The sequence below is a fragment of the Tupaia chinensis genome, unplaced genomic scaffold, assembly GCF_000334495.1.
Source record: "Tupaia chinensis unplaced genomic scaffold, TupChi_1.0 Scaffold000027_1, whole genome shotgun sequence".
Taxonomy (NCBI): Eukaryota; Metazoa; Chordata; class Mammalia; order Scandentia; family Tupaiidae; genus Tupaia; species Tupaia belangeri.
Genome location: NW_006159457.1, coordinates 746,266 through 764,987, shown reverse-complemented (window position 1 = coordinate 764,987; position 18,722 = coordinate 746,266). Strand labels below are relative to the sequence as shown.

General features: G+C 36.5%; 1 pseudogene; it reads left to right on the top strand.

Annotated features, from left to right (window-relative positions):
• Window positions 1-138: 138 nt before the first annotated feature.
• Window positions 139-1,483, top strand: LOC102476243 (heterogeneous nuclear ribonucleoprotein L pseudogene; annotated as a pseudogene).
• Window positions 1,484-18,722: the final 17,239 nt, after the last annotated feature.

The following is an 18,722-nucleotide window of genomic DNA, read 5'->3' as shown; positions in this document are numbered from 1 at the left end:
GGCCTCAGCCATACTCTGGCAGTGGCAGTTAGGGTGGCCATGTCCCTAAAGCTAAAGACTGACAATGCCAGAGACAACATGAGGAGGATCTGGGGCAGCCAGCCGTGGCATGAATTAGATGACCCCTGACTTCCAGTTGTCCACATCAAGGGCCTGATTGTGGTGGGACCTGATCTCATGGAGCTTGGACCCAAGGCCTATGTGATGGTAATGCCTAAAAAGAGACAAGTGCGGGTGTGATTTGAAGATGTGTCAGGAGCTTGCAATCTTACATGGCCGACAACCAAATCTATACCAACCAGAAGATCTCCCGGCCGCGGACTCAGATGGCTCCCAGAGAGTCCACAGTGTGCTGACCCCATCTATTCCATTACCATGGATGTTCTTCACACTGTAATCCCTGTGGCCCGATTCGGAGAAATGTCATTTTCCAGAAGAATGGAGTCCAGGCCATGGTGGAATTTGACTCTGTGCAAAGTGCCCAGTGGGCCAAGGTCATAACTACTCTGGCTGTTGTACTCTGAAAACTGAATATGCAAGGACTACACACTTGAATGTGTTCAAAAACCATCAGAATATTTGGGACTCTACAAATCCCAACCTCAGTGGACAAGGTGACCCCAACAAACACTAGAGGTACCCCCCCTTTCCTGGAAGATCATCCCACAGAATATGGAGGGCCCCATGGTGGATACCACAGCCAATACCATGATGAGGGTTATGCCCCCCCCCCCACACACACACACATCTCACTCCAAGGGAGAAAGATGGGCCTACCAGTGAGGGATCACCATCAGGGCCCAAATGGCTAGACCCCCCCCCAATAGGGGCTCTCCCTTCCCTCCCACCATCTAAGTATGGCCCCCACACCGAAAGCCCTGTGCTCATGGTCTGTGGCTTCGATCAATCTAAGATACACTGTGGCAGAATCTTCAATGTCTTCTGTTTGTATGGAAATGTGGAGAAGGTGACATACATGAAGAGTAAGCTGGGGGCTACCTTGGTGGAGATGAGTGACTATGCTGTGGCCCATTACCCACCTCAGCGACAACTTCAAGTTCTGGCAAAAGCTGAATGTCTGTCTCCAAGCAACCAGCCATCATGCCTGGACAGTCACAGGGGCTGGAAGACAGATCCAGCAGTTACAGAGACTTCAGCAAGTGGAGGGACAACGGTTTGCCACCCCAGATCAGGCAAGCAAGAACCGCATCCAGCAACGTGCTACATTTCTTCAACGTTCCTCTGGAGTCAACTGGAGAAAACTTCTCAGAGATCTGCAGTGAGCTGGGAGTAGAGCAGCCATCTGCTGTGAAAGTATTCTCAAACAAAACTGAACACAGCTTCTCTGGGCTGCTGGGATTGGAGTCTAAGAGTGATACTCTGGAAGACTATGGGCTTCTTCAACCATTCCAGATGAAAACCCAAATGGTCCATACCACACACTCTGAAGCTCTGTTTCTCCACCACTCAGCACACCTCCTAATTAGGTGCCTAGGAAGAATCCCATCTAAGCTGGAAAAGTTTTCTCTTTCCTGTATGCTGTTCTCTTTTTCTTTTGTAAAAGTTCTTGGATTTTTTGTTTTGTTTTGGTAGTTTACATACTTAACCACAATGGAAACACTGGAAGTATGAGAGAGGAGGACTGATATCGCCCAAGATTAACCTTCATTTAAAGAAAGGATTATACACATAATTTTTTTTCCTGTTCACACATTTGGCTGCCCACGTACTCTTGGTACATTTCAAAAAATTTTTTTGGAAAAAAAAAAAAAGCCTTGGATCCTAAAAGACATTAAATACAGTATGATTTAATAGTTCACCCTTTATCCTGAGGACAACCTTTCAGTATATCTGAAATTGGTAGTGATGAGTGTCTCAGGCATGTCATTGCTCCTTAATAAAAAGACATACTACCAAATTGGCATTATTTTATCATTACTAAATGAAGTGATTAGAAAAGTTAGTAGAAAAAATTAAAGATATACTTGTGGATATGTGTTTATATTTGTTAATGGGTGCTACTAAATATCTGTCATATTCTTTTCATTATAGAAGAGAAATGTAGCTTCTGATAAGGTTTGAAAATATTTAAAGAAGTGAGTTCTGTGTTTGTGTGTGTATTTAATGGCTTTTCTCACATACAATCAAAGGAATAAATTATTCTTGGCCATAAATCCCAGACTATAATTTTGAAAAGTATCTCAAATCAGTTGCTCCAAATCCTCTTTGACACTTTCTTGTGATCAAACATCTGATGCTTCTGGAAAATAATGTTTCACAAAGCACACTTTCACGGCGATTTCACTTGAAGAATCACAAAGTCTAAACTAAAGCTACATAAAAAATGTAGGTTTAACAACACCAGCTGTCGCATACCACAGACATTTAAATCAGGAATACATAGAAAATGAGTCAGACAAGGCTTTGCAATCGAAGTGATCATAAAAATAGTTATAGAGAACATAGTTTTTTTGTTTCTCCTTAATTGCCAAAAGCATCTGAAAAGTATTTGAGACATTGCAACAAAAGAATTAATCCTGTTTGGTTTACTAACCTCTTTATTTGAAAAAGTCTTCAATTATAGTTTTAGAAATAATGCTGAAAGCTTTGAGCAAACATGTTCAATACACATTTGGTACTTTATTCCAATTTCTCTCTTATTTTTGTTCTGTAGCAATATTTACTTCAATAGAAATGTATGGATTTAAGAAGTAGAAGAATAAAGATTGCTCATAATAAAGAAAATGTGAGTCATATTATAAAACTTACAAGAACACTTTTAAAAAACATATTGTATTTATTATCAGAATACTGAATGTTTCTAAGTCAGGTAGAATTCAGAATGATTACAAACATTGTTTTGTTGATAGATTAATACATTTATGTTCATTTTTGGATAGTTAAAGAATGTTTGAAAATTGATATAGATTAGATAATTTGGTATTGGAATGAGGGAACTTTTTTCAATATCCAGATAAAGAGGTTTTTTAAAAACATAAACAAATCTGTGATCTTTGAAGAGAATGACCCCACAGAGAGTAGCCTCAAAATTTCTTCTTCTGGGACTGTACCTAAGCAGATGTTGTTATCAGTGCTTTAGAAATAGAAAACTTTTTTTTATTTTATTGGAATGATTTTCAGAGTTAAAAGCATTCTGACCAAGTAAAGAACAGACATAGAGAATAAATGTGTCAATCAATGGTGTCATTTGACATGTTAATTAATGAGAGCAAAAGCAAAAAAAAAAAAGCTAGTTTAAAAAATATTTGAAGAATCAGATTATATAGTTAATCATAATGCAAAAATAATTTGAAAGTAGATAAAACTTTTTGGTTTTGTTTTTTGTGTTTTTGTTTGTCTTTTGGTTTTTGTTTGTTTATTTTGTTTTGTTTTGTTCTTTTGCAGGGCCAATGTCTGTAATTTTTTTATGAGCTAGAAATTTAAAGCATTCTCTTTTTTCCTTTATTGATGATAGTGTATGCTCTATGAGAGGGAGAAAAAGAAAGAGCAAGGAGCATCTTTTTTAGCATCTGGTCATGCTGTGATCCCTGTCCTCCAGTCCTCCAGCCTGTGGAGTCACGGGCACTCAGACTTATGTGCCGTGTATATTTCAGGCCAACCAGGCCAGAAATTCAAACCATGTTGCCCATGTGACTTCCAGCACCTCAGGTCAGCATGCTACTGACTGCACCACCATGGCTAGGTTATATCAGACAGAAATTGACGGATTAAAATGTAACTTCTTACTTTAGAGTTGTAAGGAAATATCAAGAAGCAAGACCAGGGACCTGATAGTGGTACAATGATAAAACGTGATACCCTAAGGGGTTGACCAAATTGGAAAGTTCTCAGTTTTCATTCAGTTACCTCTCTGAGTGCTCTGAGCATGCACGTGCCTATGATCCAGGTCTGGGTGAGGGTAGAGTGGATCGTGGTATCAAGATGCTGTTGGAGGGACCAACAGTTGGCGTAATGGCTATGTTACTGGACTCCCATGTAGTCGACCGTGGTTCGAGTCCTGGACCCGGTGGCTTAAAACATGCCAGGCGCGTGTGCATGCGTGCCCAAGACCCCGAGAGGAGAATGGAGGAGAAGGGATTGCAGCATGGCCATCCCCCCTGGGGGGTGATTTCTCGCTTTCTGTCTCTCTGTCTCTCTCTGTCTGGCGAGCGCATGCGCCCTATAGTGAAAACCTCTCAAAAACAAAGTTATTTGTTTATGAACTTGAACCTACAAACTGCATTTAAAAATATATATGTATAATATGGTTGTTAGTAATTGAAATATTAATGATGCCTTTCAGAAGTTTTGCAAACATGAATCTTAGAACTTCTTTGTAGAATCTGAAAACGGAATTAATTATAAGTAAGCAAAAAAATCAGAGACAATTATGAGGCTACCTGGCTGAGACAGCATTACCTAAAAAGAAGATTTGAATATATTTTAGTAGCTATGGGTTTACATTATAAAGTAGCCCTAGTATAAGTTTCTTATCAGAACTTCTCACTGATAATTAAATAAATGAAAACAATATTTTTAGTAAGTAATATTTAATTTTATATCCATATAACTATTTATCCCAAAATCATTCATGAAATGTATCAGCTTTAATAAAATCTGGGAAATTTAATTAAATAATTTGAGCCAGTCCATCAAAATGAATGATAATAGTGAAGACATTTCAAATAACTTTTCATCCTAAAAGTTGTGCCAGAGTACAATAAACAAAATAGTAAGAGTAATGATTTCAGAAATATTTGGTAGCATTTGTGAAAAATAGGAATCACAACACACTAGTATTTAAAGTACAACATTTCATTTGTGACTCTTGAAATTTTTACTCTACTCAGAAAATACAAATAACAAGGATAAGAAAGCATTTCACAGAATCTACTATAAACAAACTTCTCTCCTTACTTTCTCATTAAAGTCATTCTAAAAAAATGACTCAGATATTTTATTTTAGAAAACTATTTTAATTTTAACTAAGGCACTGAGAGATTGAGGAAAGCTCATAGTTACACACCGTTCATTTCAAGTTCTGGATTGTTTATGGTCTAAATGGCAGGGATATTTTCATATTCTAAAGGGGGAATATTCATGCCATTAAGAATTCTGCTGCATAATGCGTTTTCAAAAATACAATTTTTATCTGGACATTTAGATTGATTTCTACTCATAGCCTGCTTGCCTGTGGACAAATGGCTCTTGTTTAGATTTGCTCTAAAGTTAAAAACATAAAATGCAACCACTGTTGCTATTGTGCTGCTATTCAGCTAATAATACATAACTGAGCTTTTAAAGCTTTTCAAATGTAGAAAAGGATTATACACAGTATCTATTTTGTTGAATTCTCCACCCAAATATAAATGCTAGTAATTATTTATTTAATGCATGCCAGAACATAACAGCATAAGGAAAATATTTTAATAGGAGTTTATGGGGGACAGATAGGGATTAGAATAATAGTTATTTGTAAGTAAAAGTTTGACATTTCCTGAAGTCAAATTCTTTCTAGAAACATTTTATTATTCAAAATGATGATTAATAAGGTTTCAAAGATTATAGTTTATAATTATAAATGAATAAAACTTCAATACACTAGGAAAAATGACTAGTGCATTGTATATTCATGCAATTCTTTGTATGGCAAGAGCATTAATAAAATTTGCTTTGTCTATATTTGGTGGAACAGTCTACTACAATAAGCTATGCTGGTAAACAAGTACATAAAAATAAATGTACTGATGCTGTATGTCAGGATTAATGTTGAAAGCTAAATCTTATTTTTTCAGACTATTCAAAGGGAAAAATATATATTTGACATATCTTACTATAGATTTGAGAAGCCCTAGGAAACCTGTATTTTCTTGTAATACAGAACTTTTGACATCTGTTGGATCATTGGAAAAGTCATGATGTATTTTCAATGTTCTTCTATGGAAAAAATGAGTCATGACTACAATCCAATAGTTTTTGTTGGTTATCAAGTCACCTTAGATCCATTTCTTGTTTTGTTTTGTTTTTCCTGAACCATTTGCCAATAAATTCCCTTTCTTCTATGTCTTCTCCTTGGAAGACACTGTTTTAAATATCAGCTATTTATTTTCTACTCTGGCCTTTCTCTCCTCAGCCATTTTTATGTCTTTCAAAGTGGAGTTTGGTCAAAATGAGCTTGAATAAGAATAAAAAAAAAACACTAACTGGTGTCTTGGAAGATTTTATTCTCAGATTTATCGACCTATTTTTCCATAAGGACATCGTTTATCATACTAGTGGTGATGTGGTGCCTGCTCTTCCTGGAAAGGGGGGTCTTCTGTGAGGAGAGATTCATAGCAGTTCAAGGTCAAGATGTGGCAGATGACATATATATTTAGCAAGTATGAGTTCTCTCATTTTAAAATATTTCTGCTTCTTTGAAATCAGTCAATGGGAATAGGTAGAAATTGGAGACATAAAATCAATTTTATTTTGAAATCCCAGGCCTTTTAATTTCTCAATAAAAGCCAATCTTCAGACCAAAAGGTGATGTGGTAGTTAAGGTGCTGGATCCCACATGGCCAACTCCACTGGACCAAAAGTTTGAAAAACATGCCAGGCGCATGTGTGTGTGTGTGTGCGTGTGTGCCCAAAATCCCAAGGAGAGAATGGAGGAGAAGGGACTGCAGCATAGCCATCCCGCCCAGGGGGTTCTCTCTCTGTCTCTTCTCTCTCTTTCTCTTTTTGTCTCTCTCTGGTAAGTGCATGTGACTTATAGCAAAAGCAAAAACTATCTATCTATATCTATACATCTATATCTATATCTGTATCTTCTATATCTATCTATATCTAATCTATATCTATATCTATATAATCTCTCTTTATATCTATCTATCACCTATCTGTAAAATTCTACAGGTCAGCCCTGTAGTGCAGTGGTAAAGCTCTGTGCATAGAAAGCTGGCTCCCACAGAACCAAATATGGTACTAGCCCCTGTAGCTTTAAAAATACACCAGGTTCAGGAACAGCAGTTAGCATAATGGCTATGTTGCTGGACTCCTATGTAGCCGACCGTGGTTTGAGTCCTGGACCCAGTGGCTTAAACTCACGCCGAGTGCTTGTGCGTGCATGTGTGTGCATGCCCAAGATCCTGAGAGGAGAACGGAGGAGAAGGGATTGTGGCATGGCCATCCCCCCTGGAGGGTGATTTCTCACTTTCTGTCTCTCTGTCTCTCTCTGTCTGTCTAGCGAGTGCATGCACCATATAGCAAAAACTTCTCCCAAAATAAAAGAAAAGAAAAAATATACACACCAGGTTCATGCGCATACATACCCTGGATCCTGACAGGATGGAGAAGTGGAGAGAAAAGGCTGCACAACGACTGTGCCCTATCCTGGATTCTCTCTTTCTCTCCAGATGCACACGCATGATGCTATATCCTGATTTCTAGGGATCAAGTTTATGACAGTAGGCATGCAAAATACTGAATATAAATCAAATATTTTTAACATAATTTATTTTATCTTCTATAAAAGAGAAACAGAGAGCCAGAATGAGAGAAACAGGCACTCTCACGAGTGTCTCTATAATCCACCTCCCAACATACACACACATACACACACACACACACACACACACACACACACACACACAAGTCAGCCTGGCATATTTTTAGATAACCTGGAATCTGATGTGTGTTCAACCATATGGGTAGCAGAGCAGAGTAGCATTTATTGTACAAGCCACAGTGCCTGGGCATGATAGGCCAAAATTGTACTGGGTGATGGTTCCAGCTAAAAGGAAAATGAGGTACAGAGGAGGAGAAAAAGATAGAGAGTGAGAAAGAGAGAAAGCAAAGACAGGGAGAAAATATAGTAAGGACAATGAAACGAAAGATTCTCACCTTAAAATTAAACAAGTCTATACAAATTTTATTCTTTCTTATAAGTATGAGTAATAGTGATAGTAATCAGCTCATATTTAAATAAAGCTTATTTTTAAATTTAACTTTATTTATTTCTTTTAATTTGACCAGAGGGACAGAATGAGAGAGAGAAAGAGAGAGAGAGAGAGAGAGAGAGAGAGAGAGAGAGAGAGAGAGAAAGCACTCCACCAGGTCTGGGATTTATCAATAAAATGTTTAAATTGAAAAATAAAATTTAAATAAAAAGGACCTATTTAATATAAATCGCTTAAAAGGTTACATATAAGTCACATAAGAAAACAACAGCCTTGTTGACTAACCTAAGATTATGACATCGTTTATGTTTAACACAGGTCTTTGAATTTCCCTTTTAGTGAAACTTTCTGATTAACAACTTAAAATCTCTTGTTTAGATGGTACTTTTTTCCCCCTAGATATCATTGCTATTTTAAAGAGATATTGTTGAAGAATACAAAAAGAAGGAAGAGAAGGAGAAACGAACAAGGCTGCATACCAGGGATTTTTACTACAACTTCTTTATTATTTCAGTTAGGATACTCCAGACATATTTTTTTTAGATTTATGTTTTAAGTTTTTATCTACTTTTTCCATAAAATGGAGATGCAGAGAACCATGAGGCAAGAGCCTGAGAGGCAGAGGGACAAGCACCTCTAAGTGTCTTCATGCCATTATCCACAGCCAGGTTCAGCCAGCATGGGTCATGGACAGACACGCACCTAATATGGCCAAGTAGACCTGCAAACCTGAACCTGTAACCTTCCCATGTGGGTCAGCCTCACAGAGCATTCCATTATAGTAGCTAAGCCACCACAGGGATCCTACATGTTTTTATGTCATCTAATTTAAAGTTCAACAAATTTATAAATCTTACAGATAAGAAACCCAAGAAACACTGTGGTTAAGCTTTCAAAGAACACTTTGTAGTATTGACTCCCAAATCCATGTCTCTTGTAACCGATGTGTAAGTTTCATGCATTGTTGAAGGTTGCCCCTAGACCCTAAGTATTTCATGTTCATGTTATCAGTCAACAGACGTTCTTTTCATCGTTAATATTCTTTATATTTAAAGTAGTTTTACGTTTTCCCTATTATAAACATGTCAATTTGGTACATATGCTTGTTTTAATTAATACATTATTGATGCATTATAATTAACTCAGACTCACCATTTTTTTTTAACCTGTGCCTTTTATATTCCAGAAGCCCATCCAGAATACCTCATGACATTTAGTTATCAGGTCTCCTCGTGATCCTCATGATGACAGTTTCAAAGACATTCCTTGCTTTTGATGACCTTATGGCCTTAATAGTTTTAAGGAGGGCTAGCCAGTACTTTATAGGATGTTCCTCTAATGGAATTTGAGTTTTTTGCCTTGGCTAGAAAGAGACAATGGCTTATTGGAGTAAGACCACAGAGATAAAGTGCAATTTTAATTATATTATTGCAAGGATACATACCTTGAGCTTATGAATTATCCTAGTGGGTAACTTGATTACCTGTCCAGGGTAGTATATGTCAGGCTTATTCTTGATAATGTCAACTCTTTTTTTCTTAACCACTTCACATTTCTCATTGGAAATAAGTCACTATGCACAGCCCACACTTAAGTAGTAGGGAATTATGTCCTCCTCATTGAGAGTGGAGTGACTGCATAAATTATTTGGATTGCTTCTGAACAGAATATCTGTCTTTTCTCTCATGAATTAACTATTCAGTAATTTATTTATAATCAGTGTGGACTCATGGAGATTTATTTTGTACTTTGCGTTATAATCCAACTCACTCTACTTTGTCATTGAAATCGTTCCAGCTTTGGCCACTGAGGGATTTTACGGTGGGAGCCTATGTCTTTCTGACATAATACAGTAGACGCATGTTGTTTGTGGCTCTCGTTAACCACTTCTACACGTCTGGCTCTGTAAGATGTCCTAGACTCACTTTGTTTATTTTCTGCCCCTGTCTTAGATTTAGTTATTTCTCTATGTAGCCCCAGTTCTACTACTGAATAATAATATTAGAAACCAAGACATGATGTCAGGTGTGTTTATTGTTACTAGCATGCCACTGCTTCTAGTCCTTATTAACAGACAGAACAAGGAATCGTGTGTGTTTACTAACATCTATATACCCATATCTATAAATATTTATAAATATTACTCTCTGTATTTATATTAAGCTAAATATAAGTGCATACTGATGTCTCCAAATCTAATACATTAACGCACAGATCATTCTGGCTTTCTCCATTTGCTTATCAGCAACCTCCCAGTTCAACAGTGAGAAACCTGGCTCCTGCATCTGCCATCTATTTACTTAAATGCTGAATACACATAGAGCTGTATCATCACTATTAATCCACACATTGTGGGGAACAATTTTTAACCTAGATTCAAATACTTTTATATGCAATCCCTTTTACCTTTAGGTTCACTCAGGTTCACAACCTCCATTGATTTTTAAAGTTCATTATTAGGTCAAGAACTTTCCGTACTACCCACTTCTACTTCAGTGGAGTTGTTTCTTACATTAAAAAATTAATTTTATTAATGCTTTGCCATTAATTCTTTGCCTCTCTATTTTCCTCCTTAATATCCCTCCTCATACTCTACTCCTTCACCCACCCTCTTCCCACACTATATCTGGTATTCACAACCATTTACTATGTTTCTATATCCTTAAGTCATTCAGTTTCTGTCATAGAGTGTGGATACTCGGTATATATTAAGTGGAGACATACAATGTCTCTCCTTCATAGTCTGACTTGCTTCACTTAGTAGTAAATCTCTATATTCATCCACTTTCTGTCAAAAGCCAGGGTCTTGTTGTTTTTATGGCTGAAATGTACATATGTTGGAATATTCACTTTGCAAGCTAAATAGCAGTTAGATTCTTTAATAATAGTCTATATTCTGTTCTGGGATTTCCAACATGGCTCTTCATAGTTCAAATTCTGTGGGTTTTAACACGTGTATAATTTCAGTTTTACAACATTATAGCATCATATAAATTAGTTTTTACTGCCTTAAAAAATCTCCTATGGTTTATCGTTTTAATCCTCCTTTTTTCTCCTAAACTCATGACAATAACTGAGAGATTTACCTATAATTTTACTTTTTCCAGAAAGTCACATTATTAGAACCATGCAGTATGTTGCCTTCTCACCCTGGATTCTTTTTTTTTTTTGGAGAGGTTTTCACTATAGGGCACATGCGCTCACCAGACAGACAGAGAGAGACAGAGAGACAGAAAGCGAGAAATCATTCCCCAAGGGGGATGGTCATGCCGCAATCCCTTCTCCTCCATTCTCCTCTCGGGATCTTGGGCACACACGCACATGCTCTCGGCGTGAGTTTTAAGCCACCGGGTCTGGGACGCAAAACACAGTCGACTACGTGGGAGTCCAGCAACATAGCCATTACACTAACTACTGGTTCCCTCACCCTGGATTCTTGAACATAGTAATATGTACTTTTGGTTCAGATTAAGACATTCTGGGATTTATGCTGCTCAGTGTTCTCTGGAGCTTCCCAGATCTGAAGATTGATGTTTATCATTAATTTTGGAAATTTCCCAGCTACTAGGATTGCAAATATTTTTTTCTGCTCTATTCCCTTTTACTTCTTTGAGTATTTCAATTACATATGCATTGAGTCTTCCTGAAATTGTCCCATAATACCTCTTGGATGGTTTGTTTTGTTTTCATATACTTTTTTCCCTTTTGCATTTTATTATAGGAGGCTTCTGTTGACATATTCAAGCTCGTTGATTCTTTCTACTACTGAGTAACAGAAAGAATCTACTCTATAATCAATGCACTCTTGAGTCAATCAACTATTGAGCCAGTCAAAATGTTCTTATTTCTTCCACACTACTTTGAATTGTAGCTTGTTTTTTAATGCCTAGCATTTACATCCCTCTTCTTACATATTTCATGTGTTTTTCTATGCTGTGAAATTTCTCTGTTACAACTCTTAATGTATTAATAGTAATTATTTTAATTTCCTGTCTTATACTTCCAAAATCTGTGATCTGTGCCATATCTAAATCTAGTTCTGGTAGATGCTGTGCCTTTAGCCTTTTTTTGCCTTTTAATAAAATTTGTAATTTTTGTTGAATGACAGACCTGATATATGGCGGAATAGAAACCATGGTGTACAATTTCTAATGTGATATTTTATGTTACTCTGCTAAGCCATGGGCTTGTTGAATTTCTTTTCTTTTCTTTTTTAATAGCCATAGGTATCAGAGGCTTTTGATAAATTCTGTGTCCATGTCTGTGTCTTCCTACATAAACACTACATCTTGAAGTCCTTTTGATTGTTATACTAAAGTTCTATGCATGAGGAGGTAAGATGTAGGTGAGATAAAATATTCCAAAACCTATAATTAAATCTCTATCATTTTAAAGCCTATGTCACTGAGCTGCATCCTTTACAAGAATTTCTGAAGTTTCTCTCCCCTACCTAAATAAAAGAGTAAAGCTAGAGGGATACACATTAGTCAAAATCAGTTCTTTCTATGTGAGGTGAGACTTTGATAAAGTCTTTTTCCACAGATGGTAGGCCTTTGGAGGAATTTGGGAATTCTCTGGGTATAATTTTGAATAACTGATTTGCCTTTCCCCTGCCAGATCTGTGAGAGAAGTTTCTGGCTTCTACAGAGGAGCTCTTGGAAGGTTTCTGGGTGACCTCACAAACATGTCAGGAACCCCAAGATGACCAAGGTCCTCACTCACCGTTCTAGTCCACATTCTACCTGCATCAGTTAAGCAAGATACCTATTTAAGTGTTGTTGCCATTATATGCCTCTAGCAATTTCTTCTCTATAGAACCAGATCTCTGCTATGATTCCCTGCGTTCATCTGTTACCTCTGATTTTGGATAGGTGGTTTTCAGTGTGACCTCAAGTCTCTGAACATTCAAAGAACGTTATTAATTTTTCAGCTCACATTTTCCTTTCTATAGAGAGGAGATTAACAACTTTCAAAGTATCTGCTTGTCAGATCCGAAACTGAAGTCTGCATAAATGTTTGATTTTTTTTGCTCCAGTAAAACAAGTAATTTGGGACATATTTTCAAGATACGCACTAAAGACCTAGTTGAAGATCCCACAACCTTCTCTGCCTATACTGTCTGTATTTTTCCTTCCTTTTCTTTTTTTCTTCCCTTTTTTCTTTTTTATGAATTTTTTTTTCCTATAGGGTGTGTATGTGCTTGCCAGAGAGACATAAAGTGAAAAATTCCCCCTCCTTGGTGGAGGGGATAGTCAATCCCTTCTCCTAGATTATCCTCTTGGGATTTTGGGCCACACAAGTATGTCCACATGGTGTGAGTTTCAAGTCACTGGGTCCAGGACTTGAACCACAGACGATCATGTGGGAGTCCAGCACCTGAACCACTATGCCATCTGCATGGTCCCCTGTCCATATCTTTTCAGAGAAAAGAAGAGCCGAAGTCTGTAGAGATTGTGTGCTAACAGGAGTTCCAAATCTTTGGGTCCATTCCCCGTTGTTCTCCTTAACGACACAATCCATCCAGCTTTCTTTTATACCACTTGCCTTCCAATAAACACTCTGCTAGGCATAGGACTTACAATTCCATAGACATAGTGTGAGTTCTAACTATTCCTCTTCTTTGATTATGTTGCTCAACATGTGATCTACCATCCTATTTTTTCTTCTATAAAAATGCTTTTCCTGTGTTTAGTACAAAGACTGTGTCCTCTCATCTCCTCATCAGAATTAATCACTAAATTTTTTCAATGCCACAATAGTATTTCCTTTTTCCTAATATGCAAATGCTTGCACATTTTCTCATCATAATTAAAATCTTTGTGTCTTAAGATCTCTCTCTACCTGTTTGTGGTATAAAAGCAAACCTTCAATAAATGTTCTCTTGTTGAATAGAAAAATAAAATAATAGAAAGCCCAATATATGAATAACAGTGTCATGAAATGAATAAAACAATTGTGGATAAGCATGGCAGACATTTAGGAATTTCAAAGTTAAGATACTTTATGGAAGAAGCTCTCCTTCTTGCCTCTCAACCTTTAAAATGTAATATTGAATCTTCAAACTGTTTATAAATTTTTTAAAATTTTTTTTCCCAAAAGGTGTGTTGTATGCTCACTGGAAAAAGAAGAGACAGAAACAGAGAAGGAAAGTGAGAAATCACCCTGGGGGAGTGGTCACGCCACTCCCTTCTCTACTCTCCTCCTGGGAGTTTGGGCATCCACACACATGCTCAGTGATTTTTCAAGCCACCCAGTCTGGGAATCAAACTGTGGCACCTTAATCACCATGTCACCTCCTGACCCTGTTTATGACATTTTGTACTTCTTTCTTCTCTAAATATCTAGATGGAGAGTTTTGTCTCAGGCCAGATTTCCCTCTTAGAGCAATTTAATCTGTTTTATTACATATACATATATAATTTTAATTATTAAAATTATATAATTATTATAATTATATATTTTCATTATCATTGTGTGTATGTATATATATATATATAATTTTAAATACAATGTTTAATTAATTGGCATTATATTAGGCTATGCCAGAGTAACAACTCTCATATCTAAGTGATTTTTAAGAACCCAGGTCTATTACTGCTCCTTAATAAGAATTTATTCTGTGCTGCCTAAGAATATTGTTCATCCTCACTCCAAGGACCCTGATGGACAGAGTAGCCACTAGCCAGAGCATTGTGGTAACTATGACAGGGGAAAAAAAAAATCACGTGGAAGAAGAAACTGGCTCTCAAACTTCTTGTAGAGAAGGACAAATATCTCTTGAGGTCATCCTTAAATTCAGGCAAGAAAAATCACATGGCTAACTATTTGTAACAGGATAGGGAGGGGAATAAAATATTCTCTAAAAGTAATATAATCTAACATGGGTAAACAAAAATATGAGGGGAAAATTATGCTTCCTTTTTGTAATAAAAGCAAACCAAAAGAATGATTTCCTCTAGAGATTGTTTCTACATCAAATGCAAATAAATATAAAAGCCTATATTAAAAAAGCACCACACCTGGCTCTCAAATGGATTCTGTCAGTTCTTTTTAATAGCAGGTGAATGCCAAAATTGGCAGTTTTTTATTTTGCAAAGCAGATGAAGGTTTTGAAAGTTACATTCATATTATATAAAAGATGATAATGGTTTCCGATAAAAAGACCCTGATTGCTAGTAAGTTAAAGAATGAAATACAGAAAAAGAAAAGTTTGGAGTCTTTCATTGGTTACCCTATGTAGTGCAAAATCAACAGATATTGATAGTATACTTACTTTTACATCCGATTAGTCATTACTTAAAATCTTATTTAAAATACAGAACTGTTTATATTTGCATATAAACTGCAAAACAAACAACTTCAAAAAGTGCATCCATTTTCAGACTTCAGTATTTTTTTGATATTAAGAAGCTGTTAAATCAGTAACAACAAAAAATACTAAAGAAAGAGAAAATGTAAAGGTCTGAATGGGAGGACCTATTTTACTTATCAAGGCAATTGGAACTGTTACCTCATTACCTTATTTCCACTACCTTCTTGTCTTTATTCCCTTCCCACCCATCCTTACATAGCACAATAAAATCTACTTACTATGTACTATACTTGTTTTACAAATACGCCATGGAGTATTTACCAAATCTCAGTATTTCAGTTCTGACGTCACTATTCCCTGCCAACTCCATGTTCTGCACTACCCATCCTTGGTCGTCTAAATCTGTTCTCATTAGATCTTAGCACAATTTCCTCTAAGCCAAATGGAAAATTTGACAACTACTTAGAACAGCATCAAATGTTTTTCCCATGCTACTAAAACTACGTGAATTGCAAATGGAGACAGGACAGTTTAGTCTGGCTCCCTCATGATCTTATCATGCCTGAAGGGCACAGGGTAAATAACCTACGTTATTAGCTGGATTGTGCTTGCACACTTGTTACATAATTATGACTTTGCTGTTTTGCGCCATTGTATATAACACACATGTACAAGTGCGACAGTTTGGTTTTGAAATTTAAAAAAAAAAGAGTCACTATTGTCTGCATCCCCTCTAGGAGAAAGTGTCACCTGGTCAACTAACTGCCCTGCACAGCCTAGTTAGTTAGTCTAGTAAATTAGCCTTGTTCTGCTCATCCTGGGTTCAGCTAGCCAAGCCCTGGCGTAGGTTTGGCTCCATGCTCTGTGAGCTCTAAGAGGGAGGAAGCACTCTGTGAGCATTCTCCACTTGAGTTACTAGCTCCAAGAGGGAGGAAATGCTTGCTAGAGCTGCTATGGGCTTTTGCAAGCCTACTAAGAACTTTGTGAGCTCACCTTAAACTCAGCTGATAAGCAACATAGTATCAGTGCCTTGCATCTTTTTCCAGCTCCCTGCATCTCTGCTTGACCCACCTTTTGAAGGAAGAAAAGAACCTCACAAAACACCATGTCCCCAGTGAGCCCATCAGACTTCTTGAAATTGCTATCACCAAACTGGATTAAGTAAAATTCATTTCCCAAGTTTTTTTTCTTTTTTTGTTTTGTTTTGTTTTGATTTGATTTTCAAAATACACAACATTATGTGTTAATGTGTGGATCTCTCAGGATACATTGGCTCCTTAGCATTAAAGACATTTTTAATCTTAATTTTATTTTTATGATTTTTCTGTGAAAGCAAACTCTCAGAAAAAGGAGCCAGATTCATCCATATAGGTTTTATTCAATAAGATAGTAATAATATAAGTGTCTTAAACATGTCCTGCTACTGAAATAATTTGGTCAGGTGATACCTAATGTTTGTGGGGACTAAACATCAAAATTGTATTATGTGGACATCCCTAGTACTCCAGCACAGTCTGTATGCTTTAAATATACTTTATTCTCAATGCCTGTTACAACACGGGAATATGATAAATACACAAAGTACCTGTTATATCTTTGGAAACTCAGACTTTGCATATGTAGGAATACTCAGTTCTCATGGATATAAACCTAATACTTTGTTATTGTTTTGGGAGAGAATGGAAAACACATGGGTAAATAACAGAACAAATAGGCAATAGAGTAAAGTGAATCAACTGTTAATTGGGCAACAAATAAGTGGAAAATGTATTTCCAATGTTATGGTGTTAGGTTTTACAAACTAAATAATTAGGAACAGTTCATTTTCATCATAGAATAATACCAAATCAGAATAATAGTCCAGACAAATGGTAAAGACTGTGTTTAAAGACCAGTGAACTAAGCGTGTCCTCATTGGAAATGTATACCTTTTTCTCTAAATAATTCATGCTATTAAACGGTAATTTTCCAGATGTTAAAAACATGAAACTCCTTATTTTGAAATATGGATTTTATTATGCTCAGGTGTGATGAGGCCAACAGGTCAAAAGAAAATTGTCATTAGGAGGATTATTCTCCAGGTGAGAGAAAATATCACAACACAAAGGGTCACATGCAGAGAAAATAAAGAAAACTGCTGAAGAGCCTTTCTAATGGCTTTCGCAGGAAGAAATGGATGAGGTCAGGCAAGCAAGGCACCAGACATAATAGTGAAGAAGATTCCAGCTGCTTCAAACCACTAGTCATTTTAATTTTTCCAATTTAGATCTTAGCCATTCTCGCTGCGTCCTATCTGAAATTTCTGACATAGAAAATCATGCTGATTTTCACCACAAATGTTGTGATTTGTTATGCCACTACAGAGCAATAGTGCAGCGGGCATACTAAGTGTTTGAAAGAAGGAGAACTGTATTCTTAAAAAGTTCAAAAGAACTGGGATTTTGAGGGCAATGGAGAGTTAGTAAAACAAGAGATGAAGGTCCTAGTGAGTGAAAGAGAAAGAGCAAAGAAAATGGATCTATAGTTGGAAAACATCACAGCTGGGGAGTTTTGCAAGAGGAATCATATGAAGATGGCATTGTACTATGGGATATGCAATGTAAAGCCAGGTTTCAGATTCTCTGCAAAATATTATAATGCTCATCCATTAATTTTGGGGAGAAGGTGGATTTTGGGGGATAGGGGATATTGTCATATTTAAAATAAACAGGCTTAAAGGATGGTATGGAATAATGGCTAAATTGCTACCTCCCAGAAAAGTTCTAATCCTTAAGCAACCCTTACATAAGAGAGTTGCTATCATTGGGCCTAAAACCTTGGTTGGTGCTTGATAAACAGATAATGGAGCCAAAATCAATCCATTTCCTTCCAGAAATTGTGAACTACAAATATTTGACTTGTCCTGCTTTTCATCTTCATGTTTCTTTGTTTTCCCATTTCCTGAAGGCTTTCAGTGCCTGTAATATATGAAGTTTTTGTTTAACTACCAAATATCAGGGCCAGTCTCTTTTTCACACTGAAATATTTATTGACTATAAATAAAGACTTTTCTGTATTTTTTTTTCAAGATGTCTTACTCTAGAATCAATGATACCAGATTATTTATCCATTTACCTGTCAATCATTCTGCTTATTTTAAAAATTTACAAAATGCTTAAGTTTTTTGAATGTTTTGTAGTTAACGTAATATTGAAAATACAGGAATTCTTTTAACTAAGCCTGTTATCTACCTACCATCACAGTGTATGGAGAAAAAATAGGATGCAGTTCTTTTTGTAGCTACCTGGGACCTACACTTTCTAAACTTTGATAATCATTTTGATCATAGACAAAACAGCCTCAGAAATCTACAAAGGGGAAGGTACTTTAGTCTTGGTGTTTGTCATCTGGATCTCATGGATATCGCACCCCCTGTCACATATTTCAGCTTTATCCTTCCTTTGTTGCCTTTGCTCTTACACGAAAACAGA